This window comes from Manis javanica, chromosome 1 (assembly GCF_040802235.1).
Source record: "Manis javanica isolate MJ-LG chromosome 1, MJ_LKY, whole genome shotgun sequence".
Taxonomy (NCBI): Eukaryota; Metazoa; Chordata; class Mammalia; order Pholidota; family Manidae; genus Manis; species Manis javanica.
Genome location: NC_133156.1, coordinates 181,693,802 through 181,714,356, shown reverse-complemented (window position 1 = coordinate 181,714,356; position 20,555 = coordinate 181,693,802). Strand labels below are relative to the sequence as shown.

General features: G+C 33.8%; 1 protein-coding gene across 5 annotated transcripts in view; it reads right to left on the bottom strand.

Moving 5' to 3' along the window:
• Positions 1-20,555, bottom strand: part of EXOC6B (exocyst complex component 6B) — a 640,335-nt gene that overhangs the window by 390,347 nt on the left and 229,433 nt on the right. The window lies entirely within an intron of this gene.

Here is a 20,555-nt window from a genome sequence, read left to right as displayed (position 1 = left end):
AAAACAACTTCTCCATTCCTACCTACTTATTCTCTTCTCCTCATGTTTTTGCACTAAGAAAATGATGTAACAGATCCGACATAACTTACTTGATGGTACTGAATGGAAAAAAAAATGATGTGTTAGATAGCCACAGTTGAATTTAAACATTCTGTTTCAAATAAAGGCTTCTGTAAGAAGTGCAATGAAGATAAAAAATGCAAAGACCACATCAAAGTGAAGGGCAATATTCCAAGCTGCCTTTAAAGAGGGGAGAATGATGAAGAAAGCCAAGTTTCAGCAGAAGAAATCTGTACCTTTAGTGTGGTTTACTGGGAAAGCAAGGGTATGCTTCTCCTATCCTGTAAATTACCTTGACTTTGGGGAATGCTCTGAGGACTGCAGTAAAGTTGTTGGATATAAGTCACTGGCTACGTAGAGTGCTAATGAGACAAAGAATGGGGGGGTCCAAATGTACTTAAGACAACTTCCCATAAATAAAATCTCCATACAAGGAAAAACTTGGATTAGTCCTAGTAAAATTCATACACTGTCTAAACTACTGGTACCAAAGCAAATCTGGAAAAAAATAGGATAACAATGTAATTAATAAATATAAATGGAAAAGTTATGAAAACACTAAGTATATGTCCATATTCTAACACAGAGTGCTTAAAGAAAATCTACCAGGAGATCCAATCTATACAGGATGGTAATATTTATAAGAAAATTATATAAGATAATGTTTGATTCACATCCTCTGGAAATAGCAAAAATAATAAAGAAAAAAAGGAAAAAAGGAAAAAATTAAAGTTTCCAAAGCTTAGTTTCAACTACCTTGAGAAGGTTTCTTTAAAGTGTCAAAAGGTCTAAACAAACCGATCTCTTCATTTTATGTGAGAGTGCCTGGCATTGTAAACACATAGAACACATCTGAAAAATGACAGTTTCTTTTTTCTTACCATAAGCTAATGCTTCCTACCTTTATCAAGAGCTTCCTATCAACACAGAAGATATGTTTCTCATGAACAGCACTAGATGGGTAAGAAGAGTATTGGAACAGGGGAAGCACATTTCCAGCACCCACTCCTTTAAGAAGTGCCAGAGGAAGAGGAACAGCATAATTGCAATTTAAACAACTATGAAGGACTAAACATAACAACCACGATCTAGTTCATACAAATGCATTAAAAAGCTGGACCCAATTTCCCATAAAATAGTTTTGATGAACATAGTAGACAAGAAAAGTGTTATGGAAGACAGGACATACTCTTACTGTCTACCCCTAAAAAAGTGCCATAGAAAAATGAATAGCAATAATTGCAATTTAGCCATTCTATGAAGGACTAGACATTAAAAATATGATCTACTTTATGAAAACAAATTCAAAGACTGATACAAAAGTCACACAAAACCTGAATACTAAGTTGATTTAATCTCAATGATATTACTGAAATTTCCAGTTTTGACTCCTTATCTACGAATGAGATTTTAAACATCTCATTCTTATCCACAAAAAAGCTAGTTTTGTTTGTTTCAAAAAGAAAAACAAATTAACTTGCTGTTTTCTGATGATCACTGCAAGCTGATTTACTATGAAGTAGAACAAAAGTGAGTTGAGGTTAACTCTGTGGTTCTGACTAGTTACTGCATATTTTTTGTTAAGATGTTTTATGAGTCTTTTTAATGGACTGAGATGCACAATTTTAAGATACCGTTTTACAATATCCTTTTGAATGGAATCATATTTTTAAAAACCAGTATTACAGAAAGCAGGCTTTCTGTAAGAAGAAAAAGAGTACAAAGTTAATAAAAAATGACAGCAAGAATGGCTCAGAGCCCAAGACCCATTTGAAACTTATAAAATCTTTCTAAGATCAGATGGACATGTGTTCTCTTATTGCTAGGTGTAAAACTATACACTCACACAAGCTTCTGTTTCCAGTTTTAACTTAAAAGCCAGGTGTTTCTCAAGATATTAAAGGTTCCTATGCACCCACCTAATAAAATTCCATTTTGTTATCACAGCAGGTATCTGGTCTAGTAAGGATGACCGAGTTTACATTGATAAAATGTATAAAACAGAGGGTCTGTAAATAATTATGAATCTAGAAATGTCATTATGCAGCAAATAAAAAGAGGGAATATAAATATCTACTAATAGGGAATCATATCAGAAGAAAAGAATTGGAAATAATACAACATAAATGTGAAGAAATTAAATCATTAAAGTCATTAAATTAAAAGAACATGTCTTTAAAGAATATTTAGTTACATGGAAATATTACATTAAGTTTAAAAATCAAGATATAACATATATACAATATGATAAAAATTTTATTAAACAGATGTGGATATGAACAACTGTAAAGGAATATCCACTTTAGACAATGATGAACTAGACAATTAGATAAGAAAAGCTGAGTAACAAATAAAAGCCATCTCCTTAAAGGCTTTAGAGAGCTAACAAGATGGTGAAAACTTGAAAGGCCAGGATTCAGGAAAGGGAAGTGGCATGGGGAAGAGATACCAACACTTGTAGCCATTCTTCCTTTGAGGGCATTTACCACACCACTGAAAGGGAAACAAACTAGCTAATGGCACTTTTTACCATGTCAAGAGATTAGGAAATAAAAGTCAAGTTCCATCAAAAAGGCATGGCTTTGGTGTACCATTCAATATGGGGTGGAACCTTGAACAGGTGCACCCCATGACAAGGTTGAAACAGGATTACACACACGTACTATGATCACACACAACTCCCTGCCCCGTCAGCTATCCTAGGATAGTATTACCGGTGCCTGATAAAAGCAAACATGACTGCTCTCCAAAAAAGGATACCATCATCCTAGACTTTAAATTGTCTCTATAAACAATTTTGAAACTATAATGCCCAGCACATAAGCAAAAGTAACCAGGCACAAAACAAGATAAGACAACGTGAACAAAAACCATTAAGGGGAAAAGAGAGATGAGGAAAATATATAAAAGCTCTAAAACTTGTAATTACTCGATATAGACTTCAAAGATTCAAAAGCAGGACATCACTACAAACCGAAAAGACATTTAAAAGGTTTGGGAATATTATGAACTTTATGCCTATATATTCAATAACTTAGATAAACTGGACAAATTCCTTGAGATATGTAAACCATTAAAGCTCACTAAAGAAGAAAAAGATAACCTGAATAGCCCTGTTTGTTTTAAAGAAATGGATTTTGTGGATAATAATCTTCCAACAAACAAAACAGCAGACACAGGTGGTTCACTAATAAATTCAGTCAAACATTTAAAGAATATATAGAGACAGATAGACAGATAGATAGATAATTGATAGATAGATAGACAGATCCAATTCCATACAATGCTTCTAGAAAATAGAAGAGAACAGAATATATACAAACTCCTTTTAGGAGGCCCATATTACCCTAATACCAAAACCAAACAAAAACTGTTTCAGAAAACTATTGACAAATATCTTGTTAAAATAGATATAAATATATATAACGCTTTCAGAAAATTGAACTGAACTGCAGAAGCGTGTGTGCACGTATGTGTGATGCTAATACTTGACTAGATGGGGCTCATCTTAGGAATGCAATTTTGAGCTAAGATCTGTTTTTACTCACAACAGTCTCACACCAAATGTGTGGGTTTTTTCTCACATACCAACCCATTCTCCAACTCTCTGGACTCCAATTGGGTGTCCAACAATTCAATTCGATTCTGATACTAACTATCATCAAACTATACGGGTTTAAGATCTCAGTCTCACAAAATTGCCATCACTTCAGACACAGCCTCACGTATTGGCTGCCCAGGGCACCCACACTTCTGACCAACTTGGCTACAAATCAGAAGTTTCTACAACCCCCTCTTCAGGTTTGAAAATTTGCTAGAATGGCTTATAGAACTCAGAGAAGTACTTTATTTACTATTATCAACTTAGTGAAAGGATACAACCAGGAACAGCCAAATGGAAGATATGTACAGGGTAATGTAAGGGGTCACATAATAGGAGGGATAAGCTTCCATGTCTTCTCCTAGTGTGCCACCTTCCCAGCACCCCGATGTGCCTACCAACCTGGAAGCTCTCCAAACACGATGGTTTAGGGATTTTTGTGGAGGTTCCATCACATAGGCATAATTGATTAAACCATTGACTACTGATGCTTAACAAAGTCTCCACCCCCTTCTCCTCTCTCCTCCCCACAGATCTGGGAGTGGGACTGAAAGTTTCAACCTTCTTATCACATGGCTGGCTCCTCTGGGCAACCACCTCCCATCCCAAAGCTATGCAGGGATTCACCAAGAGTCATTAGCATAAATGCAGGTAAGATTGAAAGAAGCTAGTTAAGTGTAACAAAAGATGCTCCCTTACTGCTATGACGTTCCAAGGAAATTCCAAGGGTTTTAGGAACTCTGACAGGAACGAGCAGTGAAAATCAAGTATGTATTTCTTACTTTATCACAATATCATATAAGCTCACATTTAAAAATTAACCATGTAATTCACTATATTAGAAGACTAAAAATGAAAAACTAACAATCACTTCAACAGATCCACAAAAAAGTGACTGACAAAATTCAACACCCTTTCAGGACGAAAACTTTCAGAAAACTACAAATAGAAGGGAACTTCCTCAAGTTAATAAAGGGCTTCTAGTAAGATTATGTGTATAGAATCACACTTAAGGGCAAACAATTACTTATCTTCTTAAATAGGACACAAAACAAAAATAGTTGCTTCCACCAATTCCATTCAGCACAGTACTGGAAGTCCCAGCCAGAATAAAAGGGCAAATACAAGAAATAAAAGGCATACAGATTGGAGGGTGGGTAGAGTGAAGTCGTCTTTGCAGACAATTATCTGCAGAAAATCACCTAGGAAGTGGGGGAAAAAAAAATCTGCTAGAACTGATAAGAAAATTTAGTAAGGATATACGGGCAACATATAAAAATCAATTGTATTTCTACATTATATCTAGCAATAAATGATCTAGAAAAGACAATACTTACAATAGTATGAAAAATATTAAATCCTTAGATATTTAAGAAGTGATGTGCAATACCTGTACAATGAAAAATGCCAAGTACAGATGAGAGAAATTAACAAAGACCAAAATAAATGGAAACATAGGTACATTATCCCCATGGATAAGAATTATTACTGTTAAGATGTTAATTCTCTCCAAACTGATCTATAGATGCAATAAACTTACAGTCAAACTCCCAGCAGGATTTTTAAAGAAACCAATAGTCTGATTCTAAATTTTATGGACAGGCAAAGGAAATAGAATAGCCAAAATAATTTTGCAGAAGAATAAGCACAGAGATTTTACACAATCTGATTTCAAAATGTATTATAAAACTGTAGTAATAAGTCAGTGTGGTATACCTATTGATGTAAAGATAGATGGAGACTATCTCCAACAGATACAGAGTCCAAAAACAAACCAACAGACATTTATGGCCAACTGACATTTAGCAGTTTCAAAGGGAAAATAAGTAACTTTAGAGTGAAGAACCCTGGCGGATATCATATCAACCAAGTGATCAAGGTTAGTAATACATATTGATATCATGTGACCTCTAACATGATGCACTAAGGATACATTGCCTATGTGGTATTCATCTTAATAATGCATAAATTCAGTCTAATCTAGAGAAAACATCAGATGAACTCAAATTGAAGGGCATTCTGCAAAGTAATTGATCAGTATAAAGGTTAAAAAAAAAAAGAAAAGATAGGAACAGCCACAGATTAAAGGGGAATAATGAGACATGAACAAAATGCAATATGGGAGCCTACATTGGATCCTGGAACAAAGAAAGATTATTAGTAGCAAAACTGGTGAAATCTAATTAAGTTGTATACATTAGTTAATAGATCTATACCAAGATTCGTTTCTTAATTTTAGTAAATGTTGATGTTCTACAGTTGTGAAAGATGTTAAGAGCAAGACGAATAAAGGTATATGTGAAATCTCTACATTATTTTTGCAACTTTCATATAATTCTAAAATTAAGTGCAAAAATTTTTTAAAAGAAACAAAAACCAACAAAAAAGACCAGCAATCCCAAGTGAGGAAGTGGATCAATTTTAATGTTCATACATTACTAGTAGGAATACAAAATGGTTTAGCTACTTCGGACAACTTAAAAAGTTAAACACTTGCCATATGACAGCAATTCCACTTTTACATACTTACTAAAGAGCAACAAACTATGTGTCCACAAAAAGGTTTATACATGAATGTTAATGGCCACTTATGTGTACTTTGAATTATATGCACCTCCAAGAAAGTCGATATATATATATATTTTCTGAGAAAATGCTTTGATACAAATTACCCACACAGTGTTACAGGCTTCCTATTACTGGCAACTTGTTCATTACCCTGACAATGAAAAGAAGTTAGATGTCCACCCACTACAATGCATACTCCTTGAGGACAAATATATCCATTTCTTTAGCTGACTGATGTAGTCAGTGCACACAACAAAACTTGGCACTTAGAAGACACTCAATAAAAAATCGATTGTAAGAACAATTGAATGTTTACACAAAAATTTGAAACCAAAGTTTTCAAGTTCTTTAGCTAAAGTTCAAAAGAATGATTCAAATAGTATACAGTTAGAGGAAGAAAGAAGCCAAAGAGACTCTATGTACAGTATTCTTTAGGAAATTACAGGTCTAGAAATAAATATTCCCTATCAGAGAAAATAAGTGGAGAGAAAACCACTTGGAGAGGGAGGGAACAGAACAAAAAGGAAAGACATGAAATTTTTAAATAAGCTAATAATATAATTTTTAAAGGAAAACTTTTAGAAAAATAATTTGATGTAGGAAAAGAAATAAAAACAGAAATTTAAAAAACATGAGTACTACAAAACAGGTCATCCCTGAAGTGAAATTATATACTAAAAAAAAAAGTCAGATAAATATTTTTCTTAAGAGTGATGAGAGTTAATTCAAGGAATTGAGGAAAAAATAAAAAGCATTACAGAACTGAAAGCACATTAGAAGTCAGAAGCAGAGAGAAGACAGAAGCAGTCATGTTAGTGCCAGGAAGCAGAGATCTGACAAATTTAAGAAAAAATACACATATACTTAATAAGAAAAAAGACAGATATGAAACAATTTAGAGAAATTATTATAAATATGGAAGAATGACAATGAAATGCCAACGTATGAGTAAGGGAAAACTACAAAACTAGAAAATAAACCAACTTGTCTCAGGTACATTAGAAAAATGAAGTCACAGAGCAAACTGCCATGCTAAAATGAGAGAGACAGGTGAATACAGAGAATCACAGCTTACTAGAAGCAGAAGTCCCTGGAGCCTATCCAGTAACTGGCAGAAAAACTTAATGATAATTGGTGAGTGGCTGTAGGCTGTCTGAACTAGTTTGAAAGTTGGAACTCCTGGGGGCCCAGTCTTAGGAGGGCCCTATACTTCCACAAGTTTTACCTTCAGGACCTTCCAAGGTTTTCAAGAAGAATATCCAAGAAAAATACCCTCATGCTTCCAGCAGGAGAAATATAAAAGTAGACATTTTGAAATATGACCCCTCTAGCCTTCCTTTATCACATAAGGGAAAGAAAAAAGAAAGGTTAAGATACTCTGAAGGTTACAGCTTAAAGACTTTTGTTCAATTTAAAACAAAACAAAAAAGGAGACTTAATCATAACATTACGGACTGCTTCCCTATCCCAATACCCCACCACCACATCAACAGGGCTCCAGCGTAATAAACAGGGAATTACAACTAAGAGCTACAAGACAAAAGGACTCCATTTAAAAAAGAGTGACTAGGGAAACCCAAGACAAAATGGTGAACAAAAACAAGAATACTTGAGCAAATTGAAGCTTCTGAAAACTACAGTTACAGCAAACATTAAATACACCCTTACCCACCTAAACAAAAGCTCCCATATTAAAATCTTATTTACATCAGTTCCTATTGTCTGATACATCTGTCTTCTAGATGGTGGAAAGGGGAAGAAAATGGGTACAAGGTTTCCTTTGGAATAATGGAAATGTTTTAGAAGTAAATAGAGGTGGTGGTTGGAAACACCATGAATATACTAAATGCCACTGAACTGTTCACTCTAAAACGGTTACTTTTATGTCATCTGAATTTCACCTCAATACAAAAAAAAATTAATTTTTATAGTAATAGCTAAACGTATTGGGTTATAAAAACTTATGGTTAACATTAATGGTATAAGGGATCAGAAGAGGGAACTGGGAATACTCTAAGATAATCTACCCTTCCTGTCATGTATTCTGGTGTTATTTGAAACTGGAGTCAGAATAATTATAAATGTATAATGGAAATGCTAGAGCAACCAGAAAAATAATTTTCAAATAAAGTATAATTACTATAAAGAATAGAACATGGAATCATGAAAAACTCAGTTGAGAAGACTTAAAAATGAAACAAATGCAATCAACAGAAAATTACTAATATGGTATATATTAATCCAACTGTATCAATAACCACTTTAAATGTCAATGGTCTAAATACACCAATTAAAAGAGACAAAAAGAGTAGATTAAAAAACAAGACCCATCTATATATTATCTACATGAAGCCCTCTTTAAATATAAAGTCACAGATAGATATTAAAAGAAAAGGGATAAAGATATACCATGCTAACACAATCCAAAGAAAGATGTAGTAACTATTATTTTCAGATAAAGGAGACTTCAGAACAAGGAAAATTACCAGAGATAAATAAGATATTACATAATTGTATTATTCCTAAAGTTGATGAATAATGTCTATTAAAAAATCTATAGATGTTTTCCTCCTAACATCAGAAAGAAGGCACAGATGTTTACTCCCACCACCCCATTCAGCATCACACTGAAATGGAAGTCTTAGCAAATGTAGTATGGTAAGAAAAGGAAATAAAACCCATATACAAATTGAGAATGAAGAAATAAAACTGTCTTTGTTTGAAGATGACATGATTGCTTATACAGAAATTTCCAAAGAATCAAAAGAAAAATTTTTAAAAAGCCCTCCTCAAACTAGTAAGTGATTATAACATAGTTGCAGGATGATAGTGAAAATACAAAAGTCAATTGCTTCACTAAATTTTAAACTTCTTCAGTGAATAACTAGTATTAGAAACCTAAAAAATAACACTAACATTTAGCACCCAAAAGAAATACTTAGATATAATCTGATGAAATATGTATAAAACCTTTAGGAGTAAACTACAACATTATGATGAAATAAATCAAAGAAGATCTAAACAAATAGAGATATACTCCACATTCATTGATAGGAAGACTCACTACTATTATGATATTCATTCTTCCCAACTGGATCTATAGACTCAACACAATACAAATAAAAATCCCAGCAAGTTATTTTGTGGATATCAACAAACTCATTCTAAAGTGGATATGGAAAGGCAGAAAACACAGAATAGTCAACATAATACCGAAGATGTAGAACAACATCAGAGGACTGATAGGGTCCAACTTCAAAACTTAGTATAAAACTACAAAACCCCAGACAGAGTGGTATTGAGGAAAAAAATACATCAATGGGAACAGAATATGGAGTACAGAAATACGCCCAACCAAATACAGTCAACTTATCTTTGACAATAAAACAAAGGCAACTCAATTGAAAACAGATAGTCATTTCAGCAAATGGTGCTAAAACAACTCGACATCTAAATGCCACGGAGAACTTAATACCATAAAAAAAATTCAAAATGGATCATAGATCTAAATATAAAATGCAAAAATGTTAAAATAATGTAAGATAACATCAGAGAAAATCTATGTTATCTTGGGTTTAGTGAAGACTTTTTAGATAATAATGACAAATGCATAATCCATGAAAAAAAAATTGATAAGCTGAAATTTTAATTAAAATTAAAAACATCTTCTCTGTGAAAGAGTAAAAGAATAAAAAGACAATCCATAAACTGGGAAAGAAGCTTTCCAGAACACATATCTGATGAAAAGATGGGTATTCAAAATATATAAAAAACTCAATACCCAACAAAAACCAAACAAGCCAATTAAAAAAAAAGGCAAGTTCTGAATAGAGACCTATTAGATTCTCATTAGAGAATTACTAATTAAAACAAGATATCACTGCAGATGGCTAAAATCCAAAAAATTGACAATACCAAATGCAAATAAGGATGTGGAGCAACAGGAAGCAATCAAGATGTCTCTCAGGAGGGAATGGAAAACAAACCATGGTATATCCATACAATGGAATATTATTCTGAAATCAAAAGAAATGAGCTATCATGCCATAAAAAGACATAGAGGAATCTTAAATGCATACTGGTAAGTGAAAAAAGCCAGTCTAAAAATCTACATACTATATGACACACCAGAAAAAACAAGACTTTAGAGGCAGTAAAAAGATTATTGGTTCCAAGGAGATCAGGGGTCCAGGAAGGGGTAAACAGTTGTGAAAAATAAGATTTTTAGCACAGTGAAACTATTCTGTATTATTTAACAATGAGGAATACATGATATTACGCATTCCTCAAAACTTATAGAACTGTACAACACAAAGAATTAACTAATGTAAATTATGAACATAGTTAACAGTAATATATTGTATTTCACAAATGGCAGAATTTGCTTCCTTCTCATGGCAGAATAATACTCCATTTTATACACACACACACACACACATATATGTGTACATATATACATAACATATCTTCTTTATCCATTCAGCCATTGATAGACGCTTGGGTTGTTTTCCTATGTTTGCTATTGAGAATAACCTGCAATAAACATAGGAATGCAGATCTTTTTTGATAATCCCATTTTCCTTTCCTTTAGATAAATCCTGCCATTCATTTGCAACAACACAGATAGATGGACTTTAGGGTATCAAGCTATGCAAGATAAACCAGGCAGAAAAAAACAGATACTGTATGATATCACTTATATGTAGAACCTAGAAAAGCCAAATTCATAAAAACAGAGAGAAGAGTGGTGGTTACCAGGAACTGGGTGGGGATGGAGTAATTGGGGAGATGTTGTTTAAGGGTACAAACTTTCAACTAGTAAATAAGTAAGTCCGGGAGCACAGCATAGAGATCATGGTCAATAATACTGTATTATAAACTTCAAAGTTGCTAAAAGACTCGATTTTAAATGTTCTCACCACAAAAAAGAAATAACTACGTGATATGATAAGAGGTGTTAGCTAAAGCTATGGTGGCAATCATACTGCAATATATAAATACATCAAATCAACACGTTTATGCAATGTTATATAAACTTGTTATATACAATTACATCTCAATTTTTGAAAATAATACCAAAAATGGTTCATCAATTTAAAAAAATATAGCCCACTAATGCAAGTTATTAATAATAGGGGAAACTGTGATGGGAAGGGAAGGGGTATAAGGAAACACTTGACAATCTGCTCAGTTTTCTGTAAACCTAAAACTTTCCTAAAAAATAATCTATTAATTAAAAGCCAAGAAAGTATTTTTAAATAATAAATATTAGGAAGCTAGATTCATATTTTCTTTAGTCCCTGGGAGGAAAAAAAATCACATTTTATGGACCTTTCTTGAAAACTCTATCTGCAGTTCAAAGTGCAACTAATTGTGATTCAAAATAAAATACTCATGACTGGGGACGCTGGCTATGAAAGGATTATCAGGAAACACCAACTCTTTTAAAACTGAATTCGCTCGAAACAGTATCACATATTGACAAGACAAGATGAAACTGCTGTAATTAGCAAATGCTTTATATTACATAAAATTACATTAAAAGATTCAAAATATATATGTAAAGAACGACTCAGTTATAACCAGAACTCACACAGGAAGAAGGAAGGAGGAAGAAAGGAGGAGGAATAAAGGAGGAGGAGGAGGAGAAGAAAAGTGATGAAAAGAAAAAGCATACGGTAGAAGACCATTAATTTCTTCATCATTGGGAGAGTCATCAGACATTCAGCAATAAGAGGTGCGAGTGAAAAGGTACTTGAGGGCACACCGAATGCCAGGGTAAATTCCCACAGCACTGAGGACACATCTCCAGTAAAGCATCCGTCACTCAGTATTATAACCAGACCTAGTCTTCTTCACCAGACTTAAATACACATAATAACTCTAAGAAGGCAGGGGCCACAACTGGTTTATCTTTGTGCTGAGCACACGGTAGGCCTCAGTAAATACCGAGCTGAACTAAAAGACATCAAAGGTATCCTGAAAGCGTTAAAAAGAACCATAAAGCTGAAGTTGCCTTCCAGGGGTAAGTATGGCTATAAGGGTGGTTGGTTCTTTTTTATTCTTTAATTATTATTATTATAAAGTACAAGACCAAGTTTGTGGGCGGAAGGAAAAGGGCCAACCAAAGGCCTGAAAACGGAAGGAAAGGAGGGAATTACTACTGAAACAATATTTTAGAAAAACCAGGAAGAAGCACGATCAAAAAGAGCTTATAGCTATTAGCCTCATTAAGGAAGCCAGTACTACTTTCTCTGAAATAAGAAAGGGAGGGTGATGACCCAGAAGAAAATTGAAACAGAAAAAAAAAAAGTTTGAGGAAGTTACTCTAAATGGATGACCTGGATCTCTTTTAACCTCTACCTATGATGTCCCTTTTCTAGGTAAAATATCATCTGTGGAACAGTAGGATACAAGTAAAGTGGGACTGAGTAATGTGAGAGAAGTTTCTAATAGTCACCCCAGAGAAAGCAATCAGGACTTATGAAATAAGTATAAATATTTGTAAGCAGCCATGAGTGTCTAGATGAATTCAGCTAGCATTATTTTAGTGGATAAAACCTGGATAATTAAATTACTTGTTTCAGGAATGACTTCTCAAGAGCAGCAGTTTGTTTGTTTTTTCTGGTTATGGATTTTACTGCCTAAGTCTCTTGCTTGTTCACTGAAACAATTATACTTCACATGAGGAAGACGGAGCAACAATGCACATAGTGGTTAATAGTTAATAGAACACTGTGTCACCAATGTGAAGACAGACCAACATGCTTGACAGCTCCATATTCACATGCCTATCAATTAATGAAAATCTTATCAAAAATCTGATCATTACTTCAGAACCTATTTGCTATAACAGACTGCTTATACAGTACAGGAATCTGGTATGAACTTTAATTCCCACTAACAGTTAATAAACTCATGACAAATGTATTTTTTATTATAAATACTATACACAATTCCTGTTGTATATAGCATCAATTTATCACACAGATTATTGACTTCTGCTAATATATCCTGTCATACAGACAGAAACGGGCCCTAGATTCAAAAGGACAGTCTGCTGAGACTGAACAGCAGCAGCCTTAGATAAAAATTAAGCATTCTTCCTTCCCGCTCAATATTCTGGGATCTGGATTAAATTAGTCAGAGCCATCAATGCATAAAAAAGACAGCTTCTAGGAGATGGTGACACACAAATTTTGTGAGACCAAGGATCTGGCTTTAAACTGAGTCTTTGACCCGTTGGAAAAAAGAGGAGAAAATAGTAAGAGAAAGAAATGTGCAGGGAGGGAAAGAGGTGGGGGGAGAGAGAAAGAGAAAAATAAAGAAGTCAGGGTTAACTTGTGTATGGACAGATGGATTTTTTTTTTTAAAGCACTTTCTTTTCCACCAGGGAATATCAATAGCCTTTTAAGCAGTCTCATATTTAAATCTGTGTTCTGACAGTCATGTCAGAGCCTGGGTAAAAGCCTTTTCATGGAAATCATTAAAACGAAAAGATCCAGACAAGAGGCCTGTTTTTTTCCAGGGAGCGAGGGTGGAACAGAGTAATGTCAGTTTTAAAAGATGGTAGTACCAAAAACACTGATGGAATAGATGAAACACCTTCCTTCCCTTCTCAGCCCTCCCTTGGCCCCCAGCACCTGAGAACTTTTACCTGCTGCTGTCTAGAATACTCAATTATAAACAGTCAAGGAACCTTGGGGGTAGGGTTAGGAGAAAAAGAAAAAGCCTACAACTGTACCTCAAAGCCAAAGGGAATAGAGAAATCCCAGAAGTATCCCAACAGAGCTGACCCTCCAGGGTATAATGTTCCCCATGTGTAACTCAGGAAGTCTCACAGCTCTCAACTTTAAACTGCTGAATCATTTCAGCAAGTAATGTGTACATATCTGCTGGTGAGAAATAACAGCCATTCTTTGCTTCAACCATCATTTCCTTGCTTCCCACTGGTAAGTTAACTGCTGCCCACTGTCAAGCACTGAAGCAATGCTGACTGACTCTCCCTAGGAAAACTTGAGATTGAGCCAGCCAGCCATGAAGGTCACTTTATATCTTGGCTCAAACACCAGGCCCTCTGCAAAAGATGTTTTTTGTTCCTGAAAGACCACAGAGATACTGGTATTTCCCTTACCCAAGTTAACAACTTTTCAAGGACTTCCCCCACCCACCACATTTTTCCCTTATGGTCCTGGACTGTTTTTTTCCCCTTAATATCAAGACTGGAATCGTGATCTCTTGGAATGTTTTTTCATTTATATGTTCCATCAAGGTAGCTTCTGAACAATTATTAACTGTGCCAGAAAAAAAAAAATCATCTTAGATTTATTAGTCTCTGTTCATGTGATGCTGATGGAAGTTTCTGTCACACTGATCTTCTAGATTCCCCAAATGATTTAGTGGCTCTAACTACCTTAGAAGTATAATACAAAATCCAAAGTCAGTGTTACTGAAATAAGTCTCACAGATGCCTAGAGATTTCCCTCTGGGGGTTAATGTTATTCATAGTCTTCAACCCACTAGAAAAAAAAGTGTCAATAAACTCTGGTCTCAAGTTCTTCAAAAGTTATTTTTAAATTTTCACTTTACCCTTGAAGTGAGGAAAATCCTGTAATTTTTTGAGTTTTAAAGAAGTAATTACTAAGAGAAATACTATAATAATAATAAAAATGTGTTTATGCTCTTATGCCATACTAAGCACATAATCTGAATTATTTTATTTAAATCACAAACTCTATAAAGTAGATAGTTTAGTTATTCCCTCTTTAGAGAAGAGGAATCTAAAGTTTTGAGAGGTACTTTAAGTGACCACAGGTTATAAATCCCAGAGAATGGCAGAACCAAGATAGGAAGACACAACTAACCACAGTGGTTGTAGCCTATCGCTACAACTGTATGCTTATGTGCATAACAATTGCACTTCTCTTACTCGTCATACCAGACTATCTTTTATGTAAAACTATTTAACCTCAAGTCTGGCTTATATTATACCAAAGAGTGAGAGAAATGGTTGAAATATTCTTGGCAAAAAAAAAAGTCTAGTCAATTCTGTAAAGATCAGCTTTTACACAAATTATTTATTCAGACTCATTCATTCATTTGCTCAGCTTCCCAATCACTGGACACTATTACCATAAATAAAATAGTGAAAGCCCTGTCTGAGTATTGAATGGTGTGTGTACAGAAACACAAGCATCTCTTATGCACTTAGGAATCTCATAAAATCTGAAAGCAAAACAACTACATATAAAGGTTACAATTAAGAATCTCCAGCTTACAGAGAGGAACACTAAAACCCCAGCATGAGAAGGCCTGAAAATCATCAGGGAACCTGGGGAGGGCTTCACAACTTCCAGTCCCATCTAATAGTCTCTTCTCATTCTTACCTTGATTATTTTCCTCTTAACCCACAGGAAAAGCACTGTGTCACTACATCATATTAACTAGTCTCAAAGATAAAAAGAACTGAACTGTTTTCTTTGCATTTTAAGCTCACAAAATGTCTGCAAAAAGAAGAAACCCTTCTCTTTTTGTTAAGTGCACAGTTTCTCTCTTTCAGCATTTCATAGAAGATTAGCAAAAACATGTTAACTAATTGCCTGATTCATTAACTGATCCATGCTAAGCAAACAACTTTTAGAAAGCTTTATTTATATGTTCTCAAAATCCCTTTAAGCCTACTTTCTTCATTTAGTCCTCAGAAAAGCTAAAACCAGAATTACAGAAAATATTGTAACAAAAAATTCATTGTAATTGAATTTCATTTCATACCTTTCACCTCAAGCCAGTATCACTAAAGATAATAATCTTGATATTTATGGCATATCATAGAATATGTGAATAACCCAGAACCTATTCGATTTATATAATGATTTTAAATGAAAACTAAAAATACAAAGCTTTATTTACTATACATATAATGCCCTCTACAGGCCATCAGTGGAATGAATCAGAGAGAAATAAATGATTTCTAAGATGCAGTTATGCTTTTAATTTCATTTTCTAGACGGACCAATAATAATTGCTTGCCTCATTTTAACCTACATGCATTTCAAATAAAATATTCTACATGATTTCAAATTTTAAGCTAATTCTTTGAAGGGTCCAATTAGGTCATTTACTAAGTTTATTCAAATTTAATTCGCTATTAAGATACACACACACACACACACACACACACTCACTCTATTGGGTAGGCCTATGAAGTAAACATTAAAAATCTATTCCATATAGTAAAACCTTCCACTCATCCCCTTCCATAAGAAACCAGATATTAATTATGATTCTAGTAAAAAAGTTTAGAAGGTAATCGTACCTAAGAAATATAAATGCAATATACTCACAATCTTTTAACTAATGTTATCAAGATTTAATCTAATAAATATTCTAAGTGTCAAACTTAACAAAATCACCCTCTTGGCTAATGCATATAACACAACAAAACAAGAAATTTATTTCAGTGAAATAATTTTCTTACAACATATTGCCATTCTCAGAAGAGCATGCAGAAAAGAGAGTGAATACAGATTATAATATAAAAAGCTATTTTCTAAATAGACTTAGTTCAAATCTAAGTCTAAATCTCAAGTTATTTCCCCAAGTAACTAGAACAATCTTGTTTCTCATAACTTATTAAAGATATATCTATATGCACCCAATTTTTAAAAATCATCTTAAGTTTTAGAAATTCTCCAGAAATCACATTTTTACAAATACTGTATAATACTCAATCCAGGTCTTCAGGTGAACGTTTTAAAAAATGTATGTTATTGCCCTAGAATCCAGCCAGCCAGCCATTCCCTGCTTCACAGACAGAAAAATATCAGTCCTCCTTTTTAATGAGGTTTACATGGCAATTGGACAATAACATGACAAATTCTTCTAAGTTCAGAAACATGCATATATATGTAACTTTCCAAGATTCTGTGAAACACTGAGTCAGTTAAATGCCCATGTGTTGGTACCATTTATATGTGTAATCTACAAAACAAAAAAGTCTGACTCAGAAACAAAGAGTAGAAAAGTGGTTGGAGGGTGGGGAATAGACTTAATAGGAAGAGGTTGTTAGAAGGGAACAAGCTTTCTGTTATGAGTAAAGTCTGAGGATCTAATGTATAACATGGTGATTAAAGTTGATAACACTACTTCTTATAATTGAGGTTTGCTAGGAAAGTAGACCTTAAATATTCTCACCCAAAAAAAAGTAAATATGTGAGGTGATGGATGTGTTCATTAACCCAACTGGGGGGGAATCCTTTCACCATGTATATATACATCAAATCACTCTGTATACTTTAAATATCTTATAATTTTATTTATCAATTATACCTCAATAAAGCTGAAAAAGAGCCAATTTGTGAAGATATATATATGTTTTTAAAAAAAGAGCCAACACATGATAACTCAAATATTTGATTGTAGTCTCAATGTGACAACCTGAAACAATATGAGTACAATACTGTTAGACAGCTAGCCTACTAGCAGACAGGTCACACCCAACTCTTATCCAAGTTTTAAAGACACCAGATAGAACTTTAGCATGATTTTCAAGTAGGTGGTCAGAAGCCAAAGACTGAAATATTCAATACGTTTGGATGATGGAATAAAAAGACTAAGCATGAAAATGTTGCTAAATTTAAAGAAAGACCCCAATTTAAACGAACAAAGGCATTAAGGAAATTATCAGAAAAGAGCCAAAAAGAAATGGGATATTTGAATTTGGCAAATATGAAAGAAGGCCATCATTGAAAAAAAGTTTAAATGAACTAAACAATGTTATTTAGACCTGAATGTACAGTGCTAAATAAATGAAAACAGAACACAATATATAAGATTTTAACAATTTTTTCCCTGAACTCTTGAGTTTTATGGATCTAGAATGGGACATTGACATTTGGTACATAAATACCCCTTTTCCAAATTGCTATACTCAGTTATAACCAACAACAACAGAAACCTGGGGGAAACACCACAATTTCCAAATAAGGAAGTTAACTAAGTAAACTGTAGTACAGTAAGACAAAAAATGTTATCTGTTCAGTACAATATAAATATGAAGATTATGAATATGTACAGAAAAGAGCCCAAAGAACATTAAATGAAAACACAGAGCAAAAACAACGTGCATACACTATCATAGATTTGTAAAAACAAAGAATTTAAAATAAGGTTCAGAAAGGATCATAAAATCTAAAATAGGGAATGTTTTGTCTTTTTTTATATTTTGCTATATATTATTTAATATTCAATGATGAAATAATTAGGAATCTAGCACTACATATATATCTATATTTAGATATAGGTATATATCTTGAAATCTTAACATTGCAAAAGCACCTAAAATTCTGGATAAAACAGAAAAATACTCTTAATTTCATATTAAAATGAATATTAGGCTTTCTTGAGAGTGCATGGAGTGAGAAAAATTCTGAAAGGACCAGAAATGAGAGCAGCAGAGAGGAAAGATATCTTAAGGCCTAAAACAGGGGTCTAAAAACTATGGTCCACAAGCCAAATCCAGCCTACAGTCATAAGCTAAGGATTGTCTTTTTAATTTTTAAATGTTTGAAAATAAAAAAGAAGAAATCTTAACAAATCAAAATTATGTCCATTTATAGACACTAAAAATTCAAATTTTTTGCAACACAGCCATGCTTATTCATTAGGTATTATCCACAGCTGCTTTCATATTACAACAACAAAGTTAAGTGGTTGCAACAGAGACTGTATAACCTGCATACTCTAAAATATTCCTATCTGGCCCTTTACAGAAAAAATTTGCTAACCCATGGCCTAGAACTTTATTTTTAATGAATACACAAGGGAGACAGGAAATAAAGCCTCCGGCTTATGCAGGGCAAGGAATCAAAATGGAGATGTGGTAAAAAGGCAGTAACAACAAAGGGCTAGACACTTAAAAGTGAACTAGAGAAATATGTCTACCACAAAATCATATTGCATAGACATATGCCTGCTTCTACAATGACTCTTCATGAAGTGTCATGTTCACAGTGTCATAAATAGTACAGGGGACCAGGGGATAAGAAGTCTCTAAACAGCCTGCATATCCATCTGGAGCTCAAAAAATATCAAGTTGAGAATTTAATATAAATTGGATTTAAGTAATCAGTATCTCCCACCCTACAAGCACCTGCCCGAAACTAATACAAATTTTCTCAGAAGTACTACAGCATCCATAAGTAAAGTTCCAAGGAAACTAAGCACTAACAACAAAAAAAATCACAACAAAAATTCCATTTCTAATAATGGAGAGCTAGGTTACTCAAACCAACATTTCTACTTAAAACAAGTAAAAATGTTAGCTAAAATATGAAAAACATCAAGTCAAAAGCACTGGAGTGCTAATAAACTACTGTGAAACCACCAAGACAAATTCCAGAAGAAAACTTACAACCAAAGAAGTGAGAATACCACAGATCCAAAGCTAGTTTCGAACTGAGGGCATTTGCCAATTACAATTCCAGAAATTTGAAACTTTGGGTTCATTTTGGAAGCCTGAAAGGAGAAAGAGGGTAGAAGTTAGACTCAAGTCCCTCCAAGAAGAGAAGTTAGTTATAGAAGATCATCTCCTACATAAAGCTTCAAAGGACTACATCCTAGAGGTTAGGATACAACATAACTAAAATCTTCTGATACAGTCAGAGGGGAGTCCAAGGAAGGCTGCCTCAGTTCAGTGGAAAACACAGTATTTTTTTTAAAGAAAAAGATGGGAATAAAACAAAAACAAGATACTAAAGAAGATGTGGGCATAGACATGGCCTCATAAAGATTTGGTGCCCAGGCCTGAATGGACCACATGAACTTGGTTTAAGAAAGTCCCTTACTGGCAATGCTCCTAGGTACTTGACAGAAGCAAACAAAATTCACCCCTGGAAAAAGGAACTTTCATCCCACACGCACACACATATACACACACACAATTTTTCAAGGGTAGTTGCCAGGACAGAGTCAAAGAAAAGCAGACACAAAAGAAACATCAAGACCCATGAGTATGAGCATGCAGAGAAACACTCATAAAGACTTTAGGTTTTGTAATTAATAGGCACAGACAATCCAACTATACTTAACTCTGTTTTAAGAAACAGAATTATTGGAAACATTTTCTTGAAACAGTGAACTATTGAAGGCAAGTGGGAAAGAAAACTGATTTCAGATTTGGGGGAAAAAGAAACTCCAGAAATGAAAAAAAAACCCTGCAATTTACAATTCAATGTATATCACTGATAGATGGGACTGATATATTAGAAAAAAGAATTAGCTACGTGGAAAATATACAGAAGAAATTATAGAGAATGAAGCCAGTGAG